Source organism: Mesoplodon bidens (assembly GCF_964165515.1).
Source record: "Mesoplodon bidens genome assembly, chromosome: 4".
Classification (NCBI taxonomy): domain Eukaryota; kingdom Metazoa; phylum Chordata; class Mammalia; order Artiodactyla; family Ziphiidae; genus Mesoplodon; species Mesoplodon bidens.
The window spans coordinates 152,285,502-152,306,883 of NC_138160.1; the positions used below are offsets into that span (position 1 = coordinate 152,285,502).

The window sequence follows — 21,382 nt, forward strand, 5'->3', positions numbered from 1 at the left end:
TGTGGTTGTCAAGGGGAAGACAGGGGAGAGGGATGAATTGGGAGTTTGGGATTAGTAGATGCAAATTACCATATATAGGATGGATAAACAAGGTCTTACTGTACAGCACAGGGAACTGTATTCAATACCCTGCAATAAACCATAATGGAAAAGAATATGAAAAATATGTATATATGTATGTATGTATATATGAATCACTTTGCTGTACAGTAGAAATTAACAAAACATTGTGGGTCAACTATACTTCAGTATCAATTAGTTTGAAAGCACTTTTACAAATTAGATCTTATTTCTCTTGTCCTTTCATCCTGGGACAAATGTATAACAGAAACTAACCTGGATTACGCATATGAGTAATCCAGGTTAGTTTCTGTTCTACTAACCGGAATGAACTCATATCACACAGAACTTTAATTGTTGAACAAACCATGAACACCAGTTACACCATGGGATGTCCTGATCCAATATGAAGTTTGTAAGTCTCGTATCAAGCCTGCAGAATCCACTAAATTTGGAAATTCAAACTGAAATGAAGCCACCTATCCCATGACTTCTCCACAACTAGTTATACAACATCAATTGGAAACAATATATAATCAAATGAATGTAGACAGAAACAACTATAGCCTTCTTTTTTTTTTCCTTTTAGATGAAGACGGTATTTAAGGTGATGTCTTGGGCCGTTTCAGGGTGTTACTCAATTTCCTGGGTATCTGCCATACACACAGGAGGTACACATGTTAGATAACTTGTTTGTGCAACTATATGAAGGTAGTTAATACCACAAAACTGTATACGTAAAGTGAATTAAATGCTAAAGTCATGTTTTGTATTTTTAATGACAATGAAAAAAAAGTGTAGCACTGATGTTTGTTACAAAAATTAACATTAAAAACATTCTTAGTGAAAAAAGCCATACAGAAAAGGCCACCTGGATCCCATACTCATCTTGTCTGCTTCAAATCCATCAAGGTTGTCCAAATGAGGGGGAAACTCAGTAATGGTTCCAGAAGAAGAAAACTGGCTCAGGATGGAAAAAGACATTTTCATACAGCTGGGACAGCAGGTGAAAGTTGAAGTGGGGCTGAGTATTAAATTATAATGTGGACATCACGATTTCTTCATTTAGGGATTATGTGCTGGTTCCTTGGGCAAAACACACTGAGCATTTTGTGTGAAGTGGCAAATGTGAGTACTTTTTGCCATTATTGCAACTTTTCTGTACATTTTAAATTACTGGAAAGTAAATTACTTTTCTAGACAACCATGTCAGTATCATGCCAGAAAATCAGATAAGACAGACATCAAATTTTGTTATAGAGGCCAAGACTTACCCAGACTAAGTTCAACCAAAGTTGTGATACTTATTTCCCTTGTAGGAGTCCACATGTTTTTAAGAGGCACCGTGGGAAGAGTATATTAGTAGCTACCATGTCGTGGGTCCTGTGGATTACCTGGGGGTGCAGTAGAAACTGTGAGATTTTAGTATTGCAATTTTTCACATTACTTCAAAAAATATGTTAAAAAATAAATTCAGTAAAGTTGCAAAATATAGAATCAATATACACAAATCAGTTTTGTTTCTATACATTAATAATGAACCACCAGCAAGAAAAACTAAGAAAACAATCCCATTTACAATTCCACCAAAAAGAATGAACTATTTAGCAATAAATTTAACTAAGGACATGAAAGACCTATACTCAGAAAACTATAAAACATTGATAAAGAAACTGAAGACACAACAGAAAACAATATTCCATGCTCATGCATCAGAAAAATTACTATTATTAAAATGTTTATTCTACTCAAAGCCATCAACAAACAGTGCCAGGAAAACTAGACACCAGACTCCAAAGAACGACACTGGTCACCATCTACACTGCACATAAAATTAACTAAAAGTGCACAGTATTCCACATTAAACCCTTTCTCTCCTGAGTCCCCTGAAGATGCACCGCACCCACCCAGCAGTCAGCTGCACAGGAAGATTCTCCACACTTGCTCATTTTTTCCTCTTGTGGAATCTCCTCACCAGTGGTTCCTGAGAAAACCCATCTCCTGTCAGTGTGGACAATGCCTCATGGTCCAGAAACCTAAGCCCTGGCAGGAGACAAAGCTCCTGTCTGCTTGTCACGGAGCAAAGTCTGTGGGCAGAGTGCACCTGTGCCCCCAGGGTCAGACAGGTGGGTTTGGCGCCCCCTGTGGGACGTGAGAAAAGTGCCGGGAGTGCCACACTCACAAACCCAGAGGCCTCATCCGGAACGCTGTTCTGCTGTATATACTAAGTTGGGAAATCCAAACTGAAATGGAGCCAAGTATCTCACTGTATCTTCTCAAAAAGATAGTTAAAGAGCAATTAATTACAAACCATATGTAATGAAATGAATGTAGACACAAACTTTACAACTTAAACCAAAATTCACTCAAAATTGCCCATAGGGCTTCCCTGGTGGCGCAGTGGTTGAGAGTCCGCCTGCCGATGCAGGGGACACGGGTTCGTGCCCCTATCCCGGAAGATCCCACATGCCGCGCAGCGGCTGGGCCCGCGAGCCATGGCCACGGAGCCTGTGTGTCCGGAGCCTGTGCTCCGCAACGGGAGAGGCCACAGCAGTGAGAGGCCCGCGTACAGGAAAAAAAAAAAAAAAAAAAAAAAATTGCCCATAGACAAATTTAAATTACCAAACTATAAAAATCCTAGATAATCTACATGACTTTGGGTCTGGTGACCTTATTCAGAAAACAGGAAGACAAACCACAAACTGCAAGAAACTATTTCCAAAACACATATCTGATAAAGGATTTGTACTCAAATTATGCCAACAACGCCATTAAAATTTGGTAAAGATTGAAGCACACACCTGGCCCAAGAAGATAAACAGGCAGTAAATAAGCATACAAGAATATACTCAAGATGCTGGTGGAATGCATGTACAAGCAACTTTGGAAGACAGTTTGGCAGTTTTTTTCCAAATCTAAAAAGTCTCACCTTAGGATCCAAGAAGTGTACCTCTTGTATTTAGACAACTGCTTTGAAAAACTGTGTTCAAACCAAAACTAGCATCAAGTAATGCACAGCGGCTCTATTCATAATGGCTAAAACCTTAAAGATATCAGGATGTCCTTCTGTAGATGAATTCATAAGCAAATTAGGGCACATCCATGTCAAGGGGAGCAGAATACACCACCCCAAAATATGCCCATGTGACAAAAGGATTATTTTGGACTGATTAATTTAAGAAACAGCAGACCCAGGAGAATCTTTCAAAATCAAGTAGAAAATGCCCTTTTAGGAGGTAAATTTACATTTATTAAGGATATCTCCATTTGTAAGGGTATGTCCCTCTCTGGACCAGGAATTGAATGATGACTAAATATCAAGAAAAGCTTGTTGGGACTTCCCTGCTGGTCCAGTGGTTAAGACTCCATGCTCCCAATGCAGGGGACCAGGGTTCAATCCCTGGTCAGGGAACTAGATCCCTCATGCTGCAATTAAGAGCCCGCATGCCGCAACTAAAGATTCCACAGGCCGCAACTAAGACCTGGCGCAGCCAAATAAATAAATGTTTAAAAAAAAAAAAAGCTTGTCAATGAAATAGGCCTGGATGTAAATCTGTGTAACAACCACACCCTTGTTTACTGGGCTTTGCCTAATAACTTTGTCTAATAACATCCCTTAAATGGTTTCCTCCATTCCCTAACATCTTTCTTTTGTTCTCAGCAGAAGATAGCATTTAAGGTAATGGCTTGGGCCATTTCAGGGAGTGACTCTGTTTTCCTGGGTATCTTTCAAGTATACAGGAGGTACGCATGGTATATATTAAACTTCTGATTGTTTTCTCCAGTTCGTCTCTTTTTCTTTACAAGGGAGATCTCAATAAAGAACATAGAAGTGTAGAGGGAAAATTATTTTTCCTGTCATATACATGCAGTGCAATAGTATTCAGAGATATAAAGGAAAGAACCATCAACCCGTGCAAAAAAAAATAGATGCATCTAACACTTACATTGCTAAGTGAAAGAATCCAGTCTGAAGTGCTACACACTGTATGACCTCATTTATATGACATTCTAGAAAAGGCAAAACTGACATGGTAAGCAGTTTACGGAATATGTGGTTGAAATAGTCCATATGATACTTTAGTGGTGAATACCTGTCACTATGCATTTGGCTACACCTACAGATTTTTTTTTTTTTACAACCCAACACATAATTTACAATCTATTCAAACTTAGCTACTTAGGATATGGGAGTGTCAAAGACTGGAATACAGAATGTAACAAAGAATCTAACTGATTCAGAAATGTATGAAAAAACTCACTGTTGGTATTGGGACAAATGGGCTGACCTAAGTTAACTTGGGAAATGTACAGAATCTGTAGGCCAAAGACAAAATGTGCCATACATACACAGTGGACTCTAAGTTCTTTCCCATGAGGGGTAGTAGCTAACAATACTGAAACTACTATATCAGCAATCGAATAGAACAAGCACTGAATTTAATAAATGACAAATGGTGGAAGCCAGGTTTCTTACCACTGGAGTGGGAAGTCACAGACAAACAAAGGGAGAAGGTTACAATACCCATGTAATAACAGATCCTGCTGGAGATAGTATAAACTATCTTTAGCCTACACATAGTTCCACATGGAAATCTTTATAATTATGTGTATACGCATAGGCTGGGATACATGCATGTATTTCTATGTACTGTCAGCTGAGCATATTGAGCTCCCACATGTAAGTTTTTAATACCATTCTCTAATAAAAGGAACAAGGGCTCTTTGAAGAAAGGGCTGGTGCTAGGACTGAGACAGTAAATATATGGAGCAGGATAATCTTAAAATATCAGAAAGTAAAGGAGTACCAAAAATTTTTAAAACCACAAAAGAAAAATTATGTAAAATGAAAACAGGAGCAAATGGGAAAAGCTCTCAACAGCCAAAGCAAGAATGAACTAAGCAGTCTAATAATGTAGTGCTGGATTATAAACCAAAGTTTACAATAATTATTCACGTGTCCAAACTGGTAAAAATAAATTACATAGTTTTTGATGAATGGTGTTAAATAGAAATCTCCTATGCACAAAGCTTCTAAACAATGTATATAGCCACTCAGCTGTCCATCAAGGCTGTGAAGCTAACCCCTCTCTCCTCAAGTGTGGGTTCTGCATTATGACTTCCTGCTAAATAAGACACACAGGATGGACATGTGGGAAAACTTGACAAACACTACTTCAGCTAGGTGACCAAAGTTAAGAATATAAGTGAGAAGTTTCCTTAAGAGCCTGTCCTCTTGATATATGGTGAAGAGGAAGCACTTCACCTCTGTGATCTGCTTTTTCAAAGCCAAGTCTAACCACGACAAAACCACTAAGCAAATCCCAGTGCCCGGCAGTCTATAAAATACCTGACCAGTCCTCCTCCACACTGTCAAGGTCATGGAAACAAGAAGAGTCTGAGCAACTGTCAAAGCCCAGAAGAGACCAAACAGACATGATGACCCCATGTCCTTTGAGATCCTGGAACAAGGAAAGGTAAAACAAAGGGAACATGAATAGGGACTTCAGTTAATAGTAAAGTATCAATATTTGTTCATTATTTGTCATAGTTCTGTAGAAAATTAGACAAGAAAAATTAAACGTCAAATAAGAGAAACCTACTGTAACAAACTGGAAATCTAGAGGAAAAGGGGGATTTCTTTGTAAAAACACATTACCAAAATGGACCCTAAATTAAGGAAAACACAAAAAGACCAATTAATCACTGAGGAACCTCTTCCCCTGTTGCTTATCCTATCACTGTTCCAGGGTTTCCCTCTCCCGGGACAGGGATGGAGCAGGGACAGAGCTGTTTTGCAGCTCCCCTAGTATATGACCCCACCCAGTGTCTTCACCTCCCCCAGCCACGCCTACCCAGTGAAGACACCTGAGCATGAATCAGGGATTATTGATTCAGATGTATCAACCAGGACTTTTTCTTTTCCCAGTGACTGGACACACTTACGGAAGTAAAATAACTTAGTATTTATTGTAAGGGTAGAAATACTTTAATACTTGCAAGTGGCAAGTTGAAGAATGGGTTTGGACCTGGCAGGTCCAGTAGCTCACACTGTCTCAGTGTGATCTTGCTTTTCGCCAAAACTTTGTCCTGCTCAGTACCTTTGGGGGACCCCATTCACAAGCACAGGCTCTCTCACTGCCCTTGGGCCAACAGCTATTCTAGGCTGACAACCACTCACCATCCATTTTCCGAGAAAGAGTTTCTCCTTTTCTTGGATTCCAAGAAAGTCATGGTTTTAGATGCCTTTGATCTGGCTTGGATTGCATTCTCACCCTTGACCCATCACCAGAAGATGGAAAATGGGACTGGCTAGACGTGGGTTGTAAACCCATCTTCGAGCTGGGTGGAACATGGGGTCATCCTTCTGCAACTGTTTGGACTGGAAGCAGGTGAGATGTAATTCCCAAAGGAAAACTGAGGCACTTGGGCCTGAGAACAGATGCTGGCTGGGAGAAAGCAACAGGTTCTAAGTCAATGAAAGCTCAATGCACAGCACAGAATCTGACACAAAAGGAAGAAAGGGGTTCACTTAGGGTCAGGGGCTGCAGCTACACATCCAGTGCTCTTACTGTCCTCCCAAGACTGCAAGAAGTTCTTTCCCTTGCTGAAAAGTCAGGATCATTGGTGGTGGTAAACTCAAGTCTCTTTCCTTGGGCATGAGGTCCTCACATCTCAGAGGCTGGCCCAGAACAGCCCATGTGCCCTCAGAAGACACACAGACCTCATTCTTGCCCCTGAGAGGTGGGAGCCCGTGAGTTATGCGATCTCCCTGGCCATATTAATTGCCCATGCCTCAAAAACTATACTGCTCCTTTTCCAGTTTCTTCTCTCTCCTTTACTAAGAGGAAGAAACCAAATGCTAGGGTGGTAAGGAAACTCTTGTGCAATGAAGTAATGGGAGGCTCAAGAATTATTCCATGCCATGGAACCCATAATTGGCAGGCTTTCCAGAGGCCACATGGATGCATATTGCTCTCCAAGACAATGCAGTGTCAGTGTAAACCTCCCATTGGGAGGTCCAGTTGCTTCCATATCTTTGATTCTTAATGAATATGCATGTCAAAAGTTTCTAACGACTGAAAAGGACAAAGGATTGCAGGGCCATGGTCTGCTGTATGGTTGTTGTGTCAGGGACACACTCCAATGTTTAGAGGATTATTACTTCTCTTGGCAGCCTATGAGGCTGTGAGCTGGAGGCCTTTTTCTCAACCACATGCATGTTGGTAGTTGAAACTTCTCAAAGGAATATCTACACTGCCCAGGTAGCTCTTGAATTGCCCGGCATCATGCTCAGCTCCATAACTGTACATGAGGGCCTGACAATGCCCAGGGTGGACGGAGCTAGAGGACCACAGATGCCTGCCTGGATAGTCAGAGGTCAAGGGCTGTCCTGCCTGAGACTTGATCATCTATTCATGCCCACTCAGATGGGACAAAGGATGCCTCCAGTGCCTGGAGGGCCCCACCAGCCCTTAAGAAGGCAACATCTGGGGGCTGGCAGGTCACTGCACCCAGTCCTGTATAAATCCACACATGTCCACTGAGTGCCCTCCTGTCTGGGCTGTGCTGGAACCTGGGGCTGCCCAGGCAGAGTAGGGTCAGCATCACCCTTCCCAGGTAGGAGGACAGAAGTTAACCACGCATGACTTCTGACACCCTCCCCAATCCCTGACAGAGGTTGAGTTGGATAAGAAACAGTCCAAGACAAGAACACACATTTCATTCTTCTCTCAAAGCCCAGGACTGGGGGAAGGGAGACCAGAAAAACAGTTATTGACCTCAGCTCCCTGACTCCTGTTTGATCCTGGGCAAGTCCTATCCATTCTGGAGGCTTCAGAGAGAAGGAGAGGGAAGGGCAATGAGGGCCAATTGTCCTTAAACCTAACTCTAACCTTCACCCTAGGAGCCCTAAACTCTAACCGTAACCCCCTAACAACCCTAGCCCCAGACCCCTAGACCCTCGCCACTGACCCCTAAACTCCAATCCCCGACCCTGACCTTTAACCACAACCCTCTACCATGACTCTCCAACAATGACCCATAACCCTAAACCGTGACCCCTGAACCCTCACAACTGACTCAACCCCAGGCCTAAAGCCTGGCCTAGTGGGTACCGAGGGATGACTGTATGAACTCTCAAATAAACCAAGGAATTAAATCTTCCTGACCATGAATTTAGCAATGGTTTCTTAGATTTGACAGTAAAGCATAAGAAATGAAAGAAAAAAATAGATAAATTGGATTTCCTCAAAATTACAAACCTTTGTGTATCAAAAGAGGCTATCCAGAAAGGAAGAAGACAGCTCACAGAATGGAAGACAATATTGGCACATTATATATCTGATAAGACTCTTTACCTAGAATATACCCAGGACTTCTACAACTCATCAACAAAAAGACAAACAATAAAATTTTTGAAACAGACAAATGGCTTGCATGGACTGTTCTCCAGGCAAGACATACAAATGGTCAACAAGGACATGGAAATATGTCAAACATCAGTAGTCATGGTGAAAACGCAAATTAAAGCCACAGTGAGATGCCCCTTCACACACACTAGAATAAAAATAAATTTTAAAATAAATTTTAAAATATGTAAATAAAAATAACAAATGTTGGCAACAATGTAGATAAATTGGAACCCTTAAAAGTTACTTGTGGAGATGTACAGTGGTGCAGTCTATGTGTACAAAACTTTAGCATTTACTCAAAAATATAAAATATAATTACCATGTGGTTCAACACCTCCACTCCTAGATATATACCCAAAAAATGGAAAACAGGCATTCAAACAAAAACTTGTACACCAATTATTCATAGCAGCAGTGTTCACAATAGCCCAAGGTAGAAAAGATTTAAATGTCCATCAGCAGGTAAATGGATAAGCAAAATAAGGTAGATCCATAAGCTGCATTATTCTGTCATATAAAGGAATAAAGTAAAATTATACAGCCGCTGTGGAAAACTGTATGGTGGCGCCTCAAAAACATGGAAAATGTATGATCCCTTGATTCCACTCCAGGGTGTACACCCAAAATATTAGAAAGCAAGGACTGGAACAGACATTTGTACCCCATGTTCATAGCAACGTTATTCACAATAGCCAAAAGGTGGAAGCAACACAACACATCCTTCAACAAATGAATGGATAAGTACAGTGTAGTATATACACAATGGAATATGATTCAACCTTTAAAACTAAGGTAATTCTCACACATGCTACAATGTGGATGAACCTTGAAGTCATTATGCTAAGTGAAACCAGCCAGACACAAAAAAGGACAAACATTCTATGATTCCACTAGTATGAGGTATCCAGAGAAGTCAAATTCAAAGACAAAGTAGAATAAGGTTGCCAGGGGTTGAGGTGAGTTAGTGTTTAATACCTATGGTTTCACATGGGGAAAATAAAGTTCTGGAGATGGATGGTGAGGATATTTTTACAACAATGTGAATGTAGTTAATGCCATAGAACTGTGTACTTAAAAATGGTTTAAATGGGGCTTCCCTCGTGGCACAGGGGTTAAGAATCCGCCTGCCAACGCAGGGGACACGGGTTCAAGCGCTGGTCCTGGAAGATCCCGCATGCCGCAGAGCAACTAAGCCCGTGAGCCAGAGCTACTGAGGCCTTGTGCCACAACTACTGAAACCCGTGCGCCTAGAGCTCGTGCTCCGCAACAAGAGAAACCACCACAATGAGAAGCCTGCATACGGCAATGAAGAGTAGCCCCCGCTCGCTGCAACTAGAGAAAGCCTGTGTGCAGCAACAAAGACCCAACACAGCCAAAAAATAAAAAATTAAATAATTTTAAAAAAAAGCTTTTAAAGGGCTTCCCTGGTGGTGCAGTGGTTGAGAGTCCACCTGCTGATGCAGGGGACATGGGTTCGTGCCCCGGTCCGGGAAGATCCCACATGCCGCGGAGCGGCTGGGCCCCTGAGCCATGGCCGCTGAGCCTGCACGTCCAGAGCCTGTGCTCCACAACGAGAGAGGCCACAGTGGTGAGAGGCCCGTGTACCACAAAAAAAAAAAAAAAAAAAAAAAAGCTTTTTAAAAATGGTTTAAATGGTAAATGTTATGTGTTTTTGATCACAATGGAAAAAGTGAATGAAATAATGATCAATGTTACAATGTGGATAAATACTGAAAACATCCTAAGTGAAAGAAGCCATACAGAAAAACCACCCAGATCATGCTCATCTTGTACACTTTAAATCCATTAAGGTTTTAAAGTGAGGAAAAGCCCCAGTGATGGTTCCAAGAAAAGAAAACTGGGTTCGAATGGAAAGGTACATTTCCACAAAGCTGGGGCAGCTGGTGAAAGTTGAAGCAGGTCTGTGGATAGGATTATAATGTGGAAACCATAATTATTCCTCATTATGGGGTTATGTGCTGGTTCCCTGGGAGAGTGGCCCTCCCACTCTCACAGGGTAAAACAAACTGGAGTATCTTATGAATGTGGAAAACTTTATGCTGCTATTTAAAGTTTTTTGTACACTTGAAATTTACTAGAAAATAAAGTACTTATCAAAACCACCACGTAATACCACTCCAGAAATACAGACATCAAACTCTGTTATAGAGGCCAAGCCTTACCCAGATCCAGTTCACCCACAGTGGTGATACTAATCACCCTTGTAGGAGTCCACATACTACAAGAGGCACCATGGGAAGATTATATTGGGAGCCACTATGTCTTGGGTGCTGTGGATGACCTGGATGTAGTTGAAACAGTGGGATTTCTGAATTTTAGTTTTCCACATTCAACCACCAAAAAACTGTTACAACTAAGAAATGAATTCAGTAAAGCTGCAGGATACAAAAAAAAAGAAAAATCAATGCACAAAAATCATTTGTGATTTTATACACTGATAAAGAACCATCAGAAAAAAGAATTTTTTAAAAAATCCCACTTACAGTTGCATCCAAAAAGATAACCAGGAGTAAATTTCGCCAAGGACGTGAAGGACCTGCACACTGAAAACTGGGAGACAGTGATAAAGGAAACTGAACAGACAAAAATAAATGGGAAGATACCCCGTGCTCATGAGTGAAAAGAATACTGTGAAAATATGCATTCTAAGGTGGGGCTTCCCTGGCCATCCAGGGGTTGGGACTCCACTCTCCCACTGCAGGGGACACAGGTTCCATCCCTGGTTGGGGAACTAAGATCCCACATCCTGCATGCCACATGGTGTGGACCAAAATTTTGTTTTAATTTTTTAAAAAAATATGCATCCTAGCCAAATTAATGTACACATTCAACGCAACCCCTTCCAAAAGTCCAATGACATTTTCCATAGAAACAGAACAAACAATCCTAAGTTGTGTGTGGAACCACAAAGGACCCAGAAGAGCCAAAGAGACCCTGAGGCACGAGAATGGGCTGGAGGCATCTCGCTCTCCGACTTCACACTTCATTATGAAACTACAGTCCCAAAAAAGTGTGGAATTGGCACAAAAACAGGCACACAGACCAGAGGAACAGAGCAGAGAACCCAGGAATCAGCCTACAGGTATGTGATCAGTTCATTCACAAGAAAGGAGCCAAGAACATACACCAGGGAAAGGACGTCTCCTCATAAATGGTGCTGGGAAAACTAGACACCACACGCCAAAGAACAACACTGAACTCTGTCTACACCACACACAAAAGAGGCCAAAAACCCAGTTTTCCACATCAAGCCCTTCCTCTCCTGGGTCCTCTGAAGACAGACACCCTCAGCGGTCAGCCACGCACAGGAACCTTCTCCCCACTTTTTCTCACCCTTTCCCTCAGCGGCATCACCTCCCGGCAGGTCCTGAGGAGACCAGGCTCCTGTCAGCATGAACTAGACCCCCCAGTGTCCCAAAGCTGAAGCCCCAGCGGGTCCTGAGGAGACCCGGCTTCTGTTAGTGTGGACCTGACCCCGGGTTGTCCCGAAGCCCGGCCATCAGCGTGGACTCAGCCCCACGTGTTCCAGAAGCCAAAGCCCCGGCGGGTCCTGAGGAGGCGGGGCTCCTCTCAGCATGCACATGACAGCATGATGTGAACAGACATCCCGCCAAAAAAGATACACAGAGAGTGAAAGCCATACAGAAACAAGCTCAACATCACACACCATTAGGGAATTACAAATTAAAATCCTGAGACATCACAGCACACCTATTAGGACTGCTAAGCTCCAAAGATAGGACAATACCAGTTGCTAGAGGGTGAGGAACAAAAGGAACTCTCCCTCATCGCTGGGGATCTGCATGTGCAGCCACTTTGTAAGATAATTTGGCAGTTTTTTCCAAAGCTAAACAAGTCTCATGTTGGGATCTAACAATCATGCTTCCAGTATTTAGGCAACTGCTTTGAAAATCGATGTCCAAATGCAAACAAGGATGCAATTATGCACAGCCACACTTTCATAATGGCTAAAAACTTGAAGAAATGAGGTCATCCTTCAAAAGATGAATGCATAAGCAAATTGGGGTACATCCATGTCAAGGCAAGTAGAATATGCCACCCCAAAATATGTCTCTCTGGCATGAGGATTATTTGTCTGCTTAAAAAAAAAAAAGACTTCCCTGGTGGCTCAGTGGTTAAGAGTCTGCCTGCCAATGCAGGGAACACGGGTTCGAACCCTGGTCCAGGAAGATCCCACATGCCGCAGAGCAACTAAGCCGGTGCGCCACAACTACTGAGCCTGCACTCTAGAGCCTGCAAGCGACAACTACTGAAGCCTGCACGCCTAAAGCCTGTGCTCCGCGACAAGAAAAGCCACCACAATGAGAAGCCCACGCACCGCAATGGAGAGTAGTGCCTGCTCGCCACAACCAGAGAAAAGCCTGCACGCAACAACGAAGACCCAATACAGCCAAAAATAAAATAATAAATTTATTTTTAAAAAATCTCAGAAAACTGAGATTAACGTTTTATGAAGGACATTTACAATAGAGAAATCTCCATTTATAAGGGTATGTCCCTCTTTGCACCAAAAATAGAAGGATAATTAAATCTTAAGTAACTCTTTTCAATGGAGAAGTCCTGACTTTAATGTGTAAACAATCATACTCTTTTTTACTGTGCTTTGCATGATAACCTGCCATAACTGGCCTTCCCTCCCCCCTTCCCCAGCATCTTTTTTCTGTTTTTAGCTCAAGACGGTATTTAAGGGGATGGTTTTGGTCATTTCAGGGAGTGGCTCAGTTTTCTGTGGTATCCCCCCTGTACTCAGAAGGTATACATGTTATTAAACTTCTGCTTTTCTCCTGGTAATCTGTCTTTTATTACAGGGGCAGGGGGCCTCAACCAAGAACCTAGAAAAGTAGAGGGAAAATTGTTTTTCCTCCCATACACATGCAGTGGAATACTACTCAGCAGAAAGGAATGCACCATCAACCTATGGAAAGACATGGACAAATCTTCAGTATATACTGCTAAATGAAAGAATCCAGTCTGAGGAGGCTGCACACAGTATGACCCCATTGATGACATTCTGGGAAAGACAAACCTACATAGATGATAGCAGGTCATGGGGTGGGGGTTTTGAAGTAGTCCACGTGATACTCTAGGATGGATATCTGTCACTATGCATTTGTCAAAGCCCACGGATGTGTGTAGCCCAAGGGGCCAATCATAATCTATTCAAATTTAGTTATTTAGAATGTAGGAGTGTTGCAGGATGGAATACATAATGTCACAGAATCTAACTGTATTAGAAATATATGGAAACAACTCACTGTAGGGGATGGGATAAAAGGTGCTGACCTAAGTTACCTTTGGAAATGAATGGAATCTGTAGACTAAAGGCAAAATGGACCGTATATAGACAGTGGGCTTTATTCTACGAAGTTCTTTCCAGGGTGTAGTAGCTATCAATTCTGAAACCTCTGCACATGTAACCTGGAAAGGAGCAATGCACACATAAATGGCAGATGGTGGGAGCCAGGCTCCTTGCTGTGGGCATGGGAAGTTACAGATAAGCAAGGGGAGAACCTCTGCCCTCGTAATCCTGGATCTGGGCTTCCTGGGAGGATGCTGACTGGCCGGGGGAAACACACACACCTTCACGCTGGGAAGACCCTGCAGACATAGGAACCTCACACCTCATCTTTCCACCATAACTGCTGGAAACCGTTAGCCCCCCATAATCAGTCAATTGCAGCGTTTAAGACATTCTCACCCCCAGGCAGATAAAGGAGCATGAGGGTCTTGCTTACCCCTAAGCTGTCCAAGAATCCAGGCCCTGGGGGTGGAGCCAGGTTGGGGGTTCCTGGGCCTCTGACCAGCAGGTGAGAGGAGGGAGGAAGACCGATCCTGAGGACAGAGGTTCCCTGAAGTCTGTGAGCCCAGGAGCCCCGATGGGGTTCATTCCCAGTGAGGACATGGGCGGGGCCTGCAGTGGTTCTGTGTTCCCCCTGGGCCCCTTTGATGAAGCCACGGCAGCACTGGGCCCAGACGTCTCCTGGCGGTGTCTCAAACTCTGACACAGCGGTTTTACAAAGGAACAAGAGAATGGAGCTGAGCCCCTGACGGCCACTCCTTTCTGGCTCTGAGTTGCTTCCAACAGGACCGCAGTCACCTGCACGTAGTCTGCTGTGACCCATCTGCCCCCACTTTGCCTTTCCTCTTCCTCCCTGCAATGATTCCAGTGACATTTCCAGCCTGGACCCCTCTCCCAGGCCAGATGCCTCTGTCCAGCCACTGCACTCCCATCTCCCTTGGGGGCTAACAAGCCCCTCAGAGGACTGGGATCCCGCAGCTCCCCACACCCAGGAGCAACCCCACCTTCCCAGGTTGCTGAGCCCAGGCACCAGGTGTAACCGAGCAGGACCCTATGGGGCCTTCCCAGGAGAGACCCGTCCCCCATATCCTCTGCTGTAGGTCCTCTCTGCAGTACCTGGATAACAGTATCTGATGCACGCTTCCTGAGTTGTTTTACAGATGCTAAAACCACCACCAAGTGGAAGAAATTAACTACTTGATGATCATGAACAGGTAGCCCCGGAGCTTCTGCTGCCTAAGAATTTATAACGTTAACCGCCTGTTACTTCACCATTAGCCAGAGAATTGTGCACCAGCTGATCACATACCCTGCAACGCCCCGCCTCCTTCACTTGGCCTTTGAAATTGCTTTGCTGAAATCCTTCAGGGAGTTCGGGGTTTTAGAGCACACGCGACCTGGCCTCCTTGTATTGGCACTTGTACAATTAAAGCTGCACTTTCCTTCACCACACCCGGTGTCACTAGACTGGCTTTACTGCACTCGGGCAAGTGGAGCCACGTTTTGTTTGGTAACACTGGGGTCTCCCAGGCTCCCACCCTCCTGCGCCCCAGTGACTGTCATCTGCTCCTCCAGAGTCTTGTTGCAGCAAAAATAGAAATGAAGATTTCCTTCCCCTGAGAACAAGGAAAACAAAGAGAACAGTGAACAGGCTAGAGAAGAAACATAACCTGGCCTGAAAGAGTTCATCACTCCTTGTTTTACTTTGTCACTCATTTGTAGTAACTAGATTTGTACTTTACAAAGCTAACCTCACTCCCTGACACTATGTAATTTACATTCGGCACCCATCACCCCTGACTCTGTGTGAGTTACATCCCCTGCCTTTCACTCCCTAACCTTATTATGTCCAGCACTTACATTCTATACGTCCCTCATAACAAATCACCCCCTAATTTTTCATTTCAGAAACAAGTTCATCGGCCGATAAACCAGAGACAAACATACGCAATTACCAGACTGCTGGACCCCAATTACCGGGCAGCCTGACGCCAACTATGACTGTTTTGAAATAATGCAAAGGAAAGGAGGAATGCAAGACCTTCACTACTTTTATCCTTATCCTATACCCCAGACTGAGAGAGCCCCACATATAAAATCTTCCCTGATTCTCAAGGAGGGGTGCCCAGTTCTTGAGGCGCTAGCCAGCTGTGCCTTCCCTTCTGCCTGGCAGAAAAATAAAGCCATCTCTCTCTTCCTCCAAAATCCCTGTCTCTGTATTTCTGCTCAGCCTCGGTGCACAGGGAAGCCAATATTTCGACAACAGTCTGTGGCCAGTTCCCACACTAATTCCCCTCTACACCCACAGCCCTGGCCCAAGCCCGATCTTGTGCCTGGTTCCTCCATCAGGCCTGACAAAGCTTCCTGCCCGCACGGTGCGTCTCACATCCCACCCCAACGTGGTCTTTCTGAACCATAAACGAGACTGTGACTCTCTCCCACCTGTAATCACCCAAATGTTTCCCCACTTAAGCTAGGGTACCTGCCGGGAGAGACATCTGCCAAGGCCCTGAGAGTCCCTGGCATCCCCACTAGGCTGCTGGCTCCTGGGTTCCCTGACAATGAGCACCTCAGCAGGCCAGGAGACATGGCAGGAAACACCAGAACGGCTCACCTCAGGAGGGGACTGGCACTGCCACGGCCTGATCAAAGAGAGCAGAGAAGAGTTCCCCAGCTGGGACACAAACTCTGCACAAGTGGCCTCTCCTTGAGCCATTACATCACCTTGTATGACTTCAGGGAAGGAAGGACCAAGGTACACTTGGTTCCTAAGGAGGATGGTATAGGCTCAGTCACGTCCCCCCAAATTCACATGCTGAAGCCCTAACCCCAGGACCCCAGGACGTGGCTGTATTTGAAGATGGGATTTTTAAAGAGGTGATCAAGGTAAAAATGAGATCAGTAGGGTGGATCCTAATCCAATAGGATTGATGTCCTACAAGAAGAGATTAAGACACAGATAGGCACAGGGGGAGACCATGTGAGGACTTGGGGAGAAGATGGCTGTCTACAAGCCAAGAAGAGAGGCCTCAGAAGCCAGCCTGCACACACCTTGATCTCCAACAGCATCCAGGACTGGGAGATAGGCCTGTTATTCAAGCTGCCCAGTCTACGGTGTTTGTTATGGCGGTCCTGAGCAGACTCATATGCAGGGTAACTCAGGATTCACACTGGACAGAGCCCACTCTCAATCCCCCTGTACGTGAGTTACAGGAGCCCCAGGAACTGAGGAGGGGCTCCCTGATGGGAGACAAAGGATAGAAGATGCTAGGCATTAACATGACTGCATTCATGTTAAACGTGCCTGAAGTCCATTCACACGAGATGGTTTTGTCCTGTATGTACACCCACATCGGCACCTTCAGTCTGAACTGCAGATCTTTGGCTTCCACCTCCACTGAGGGCATTAGCTTCACCTGCTGTGGACCGTCTCCTATAGTATTTCTAGAACCACAAAGCATGGAAGCTTCACAGGACCCAGAATCTGTGCGCTACCTTCCAGGTGACCCTCACAGCAGAGCCATGCAGCTGCCCGTCAGAAACCATTTCCCTTTTTCCTGTTCACAGCTACCCTGCACCTCCCAGCCTTCCCACCCCTTACAGCTGGGGCGCAGTGTCTCGTGTTACCAAGGGGAAGGGGTGGAGGTGGTGAGGGCCTTGACCAGCCTGCATCCTAGGACACAGGGCATGATGCCCACCTGGTCACCCCACCCTGCTGGTTGGAGCCCTCACCTGGAAGCAGGGAGGAGAAACAAGGGGGGCAGAGCCTGGGACCTGACCCCCACCTGCCCTGGACTCTCACAAGAAGGGGACAGAGACGTCTTGAGTTTCAGCCCAGTTTTGGGAGACACTATGTTCCAGCAACAAACTTTGCCTTAAAAGCCAAGGTGCTTTACAAACCCCTCCCCAGCTGTCACAGAAAGTCAGGCTTAATCTCATCACACTTTCCTCAAAGCCCAGCTCACACTGAGACCACTTCTCAGGTAACGGTGCTTCAGAGCAGCCCTTTTAAAAGATCCCTGGGCCTCCCTGGTGGCGCAGTGGTTGAGAGTCCGCCTGCCGATGCAGGGGATACGGGTTCGTGCCCCGGTCTGGGAGGATCCCATATGCCGCGGAGCGGCTGGGCCCGTGAGCCATGGCCGCTGGGCCTGCGCATCCGGAGCCTGTGCTCCGCAACGGGAGAGGCCACAAGAGTGAGAGGCCCGCATACCGCAAAAAGAAAAAAAAAAAAAAAAAAGATCCCTGGAGTTCAGCTCTCCCAGCCCTGCCTTCAGTTTAAGGGAGAAGTTTCCTCCACAACCTTGACAAACCTGCTCAGTTTCCTTGACAACCAAGCTTCGCAATCTCCCAAACTCTCCTCCTTCAGACGTTCCTAGTTGAGGCTGGATGAGCCTAAAGTGACAGTGCTGTCATCATGTGCCAGAGAGCGACTCCTCCAAGCCCATAATTACTGGTTACATGATGCTATTGATGATGAAATCCCAGAAGAGCCAGCTTTGCAATATAACCATTTCTGGACTCGGCACTGGGTCCCTTTCCATGGACAGAGTGGAGTGGCTGTTTCCACGAGCCCCGTGGTGGAAGAGCTCACCTAGTGCAGCCAGGACTTCATCTCTTCCAGGTGATTCCAGGGTCCTCACTCTGCCCAGACCCCCACCCACATGGCTGCTGGCTGCTGTCTGTGCCAGTCTATACGGGACCTTGGTAACCTCCTAAAATGAGGGTTATTTTATACACAGGTAATGGGTTGAATGCTGGCCCCAAAAGATGTGCCCCGCCCAGAACATGTGAACAGGACCATATCTGGGAAAAGAGTCTTTGTATATGTAGCTAAGGATCTCGAGGTGAGGTCATCTTGGGTTAGGGTGGCCCTCAATCCAATTGAGAGAGTCCTTATGAGAGACAAAAGAGGAGAAACACCGACACAGAGGAGAAGCCACGTGAAGACAGAGGCAGAGATGGGAAGGATGCAGCCATAAGCCTGGGGACGCCTGGACCCCCCAGAAGCTGGAAAAGGCAGGAAGAATGCTATCCTGGAGCCTTTGGGGAGACTTCCATCCTGCAACACCTTTATCTCAGATGCCTGGTCTCCAGGACTGGGGGAGGATGAATTCCTGTTGTTTTAAACCACCCAGCTTGTGGTCATTTGTTACAGAAGCCACAGAACGGTCACACAGACCCTGCTCTGTAGGATCCTGGAAGTGCAGGTCTCATTAAAGGCCAACAGAGGCTGGGTTGCAGAACCCTTAGAGTCAGCACTGAGCCCCAGAAATCCTAAAGCAGTGGCTGGACACCAGAATGTTGAGGGGTCAGTCGGAAGCCCATCCCTAAGGGTGCCAGCTGCACACGGCCTCCCCAGGTTTTTACGCCTGTACATGTTGGGGATAAGTATTTCCATCCTGATTCAGGACCTCTGATGTCACCCTTCACGTTGCTAATTAAGAACCCACTAGTTACACAGATGAAAACCCTATCAGGACACTTGCTCCAGTGGTAAACAATTCTGCAGTTGGTCAGAGGTGGGGAATCGTCTCCCATGCAGCCAGCAGCACCCCCGCAAGGAGTGTCCTCATTGCAAAACTGGGGGACCGTGCCGAGGCGTCTCTGAGTAAACGTGAGCTGAGCCCCAGGCCAGCCGCTGCTGAACTGTTCCCACCCTTCCCAGGTAAAACACCTGAATGTGTGCAAGGACTTGAAAGCCTAGAGGAAGGGCCGTGGAGCCACACCAATGACAGCACACATGCCGACTTGGTGCCTGCAGGCCAGGCAGGATGGTCCTGGCCCTGGGCGCTCTTCTGGAAGCTTTCCACTTCCCTGCCTGAGGTACCCCTCCTGTCCCGGCCCCCACTGCTTATTTCCTTACTCACCTCTGCCCAGGGAGAAATTCCAGCGGCAGGTACGGGTGACACATCCTCTTCTTTAGCAGGTGGCAGCCTGGCAACTCCTGCGGAAAGTCCAGCAGAGCCCCACTCACACCAGGCCACCCACAAAGCCACAGGCCCTCACTCCCTCCCACCAGCCCAGCCCCGACACTGCTGACGGGGCAGAGAATATGGCGTCAGGCACAGCTGCAGGGGCTCTTGCTACCTGTTTATATTGACCTCAAACCAGGCACACCTGAGGAGGGCTGGCAGGAAGGGTCAGGCTGCCCAGGTCAGCCAATCCTTGCCCATCAGGGGCTCAGAGTTGCAGAAAATGGGACTTGCTGCACTGGCCGGGTCCAAGGAACAGGTGTGGGGTCCTGAGGGTCAGGATAGACATAGGGCTGCAACTCTGCTTGTTTTCTAATCATTTTATCTGGCCCATGAGTGGGAGACAACTTCAAGAAGACCCTCTCCTAATGAGAGGAACCCAGGAGTCAGGGAGAGGAAGGGTGGTGGGTGAAGACAGGGGCCTGGTGCCCCGGCTGCAGTGGAAGCCTCTGGAAGACCTGATGGAAGGAGGTGGCACAGAGTGAAGCCCAGGGTCCCAGACCTGTCCAGGAGCTGCTGTTTGTTAGTTCAGGTCCTGCTCTGAGGTGCTCGGGGTCAGTTCTGACCGACAGGTGGGCTGGGGGTGCTCTGCAATGAGGGCTACGTGCACGGTTCCTGGGTGCCCAGGCTTGCTGGGTGCCTGCCCAGGTGAGCTCCATACCTGGGGAGGAGCCTGACTATGAGAGCCCCGGGGGCTGCTGGGTACCTGCTCAGGTGAGCTCCATATCCTGGGAGGGAGCCTGACCACGAGGGCCCCGTGGGCTGCAGGGTGCCGGCCAATGTGAGCTCCATATCCTGGGAGGGGCCTGACCACGAGAGCCCCAGGGGCTGCTGGGTTCCTGCCCAGGTGAGCTCCATATCCTGGGAGGGGCCTGACCACAAGGGCCCCGGGGGCTGCTGGGTACCTACTCAGGTGAGCTCCATATCCTGGGAGGGGGCCTGACCACGAGGGCCCCAGGGGCTGCTGGGTGCCGGCCCAGGTGAGCCTCATATCCTGGGAGGGGCCTGACCACGAGGGCCCCGGGGGCTGCTGGGTACCTGCTCAGGTGAGCTCCATATCCCGGGAGGGGGCCTGACCAAGAGGGCCCCAGGGGCTACAGGGTGCCGGCCCAGGTGAGCCTCATATCCTGGGAGGGGCCTGACCACGAGAACCCCAGGGGCTGCTGGGTACCTGCTCAGGTGAGCTCCATATCCTGAGAGGGGGCCTGACCACGAGAGCCTGAGTGGCTGCTGGGTGCCTGCCCATGTGAGCTCCGTACCCAGGAAGGGGCCTGATCATGAGAGCCCCGTGGGCTTCTGGGTGCCTGTCCAGGTGAGCTCCATATCCTGGGAGGGTGCCTGGCCATGAGAGCCCCGTGTGCTGGGAGGGGGGCGTGTATGAGCGTCCTCTCTGTGCAGCCGGCACAGTTGCTTAGCGACTTCCCTGTGGGCAGTGCTGGGATGAAATGAGAACCAGGAGATGCCACGGGCCTCCTGAACCCCTGTCCATCTCGAATGATGAGGTCAGTAGGTGGGTGCTGGCCACTGTGCTGCATGAGGGAGGCCCCACGGGTACCTCTTGTATCGTCCAACTGACACCACGGAGGCCTCCCCAG

General features: G+C 46.8%; 1 long non-coding RNA gene across 1 annotated transcript; it reads right to left on the reverse strand.

The window, feature by feature from the left end:
- Nucleotides 1-937: 937 nt before the first annotated feature.
- LOC308615612 lies at nt 938-16,450 on the reverse strand. The gene is made up of 3 exons (XR_014015532.1): nt 16,430-16,450; nt 1,335-1,454; nt 938-1,020 (listed from the first exon to the last, which is right to left on the reverse strand). It is a non-coding gene; the product is annotated as an uncharacterized lncRNA (long non-coding RNA).
- Between the last annotated feature and the right edge of the window lie 4,932 nt (nt 16,451-21,382).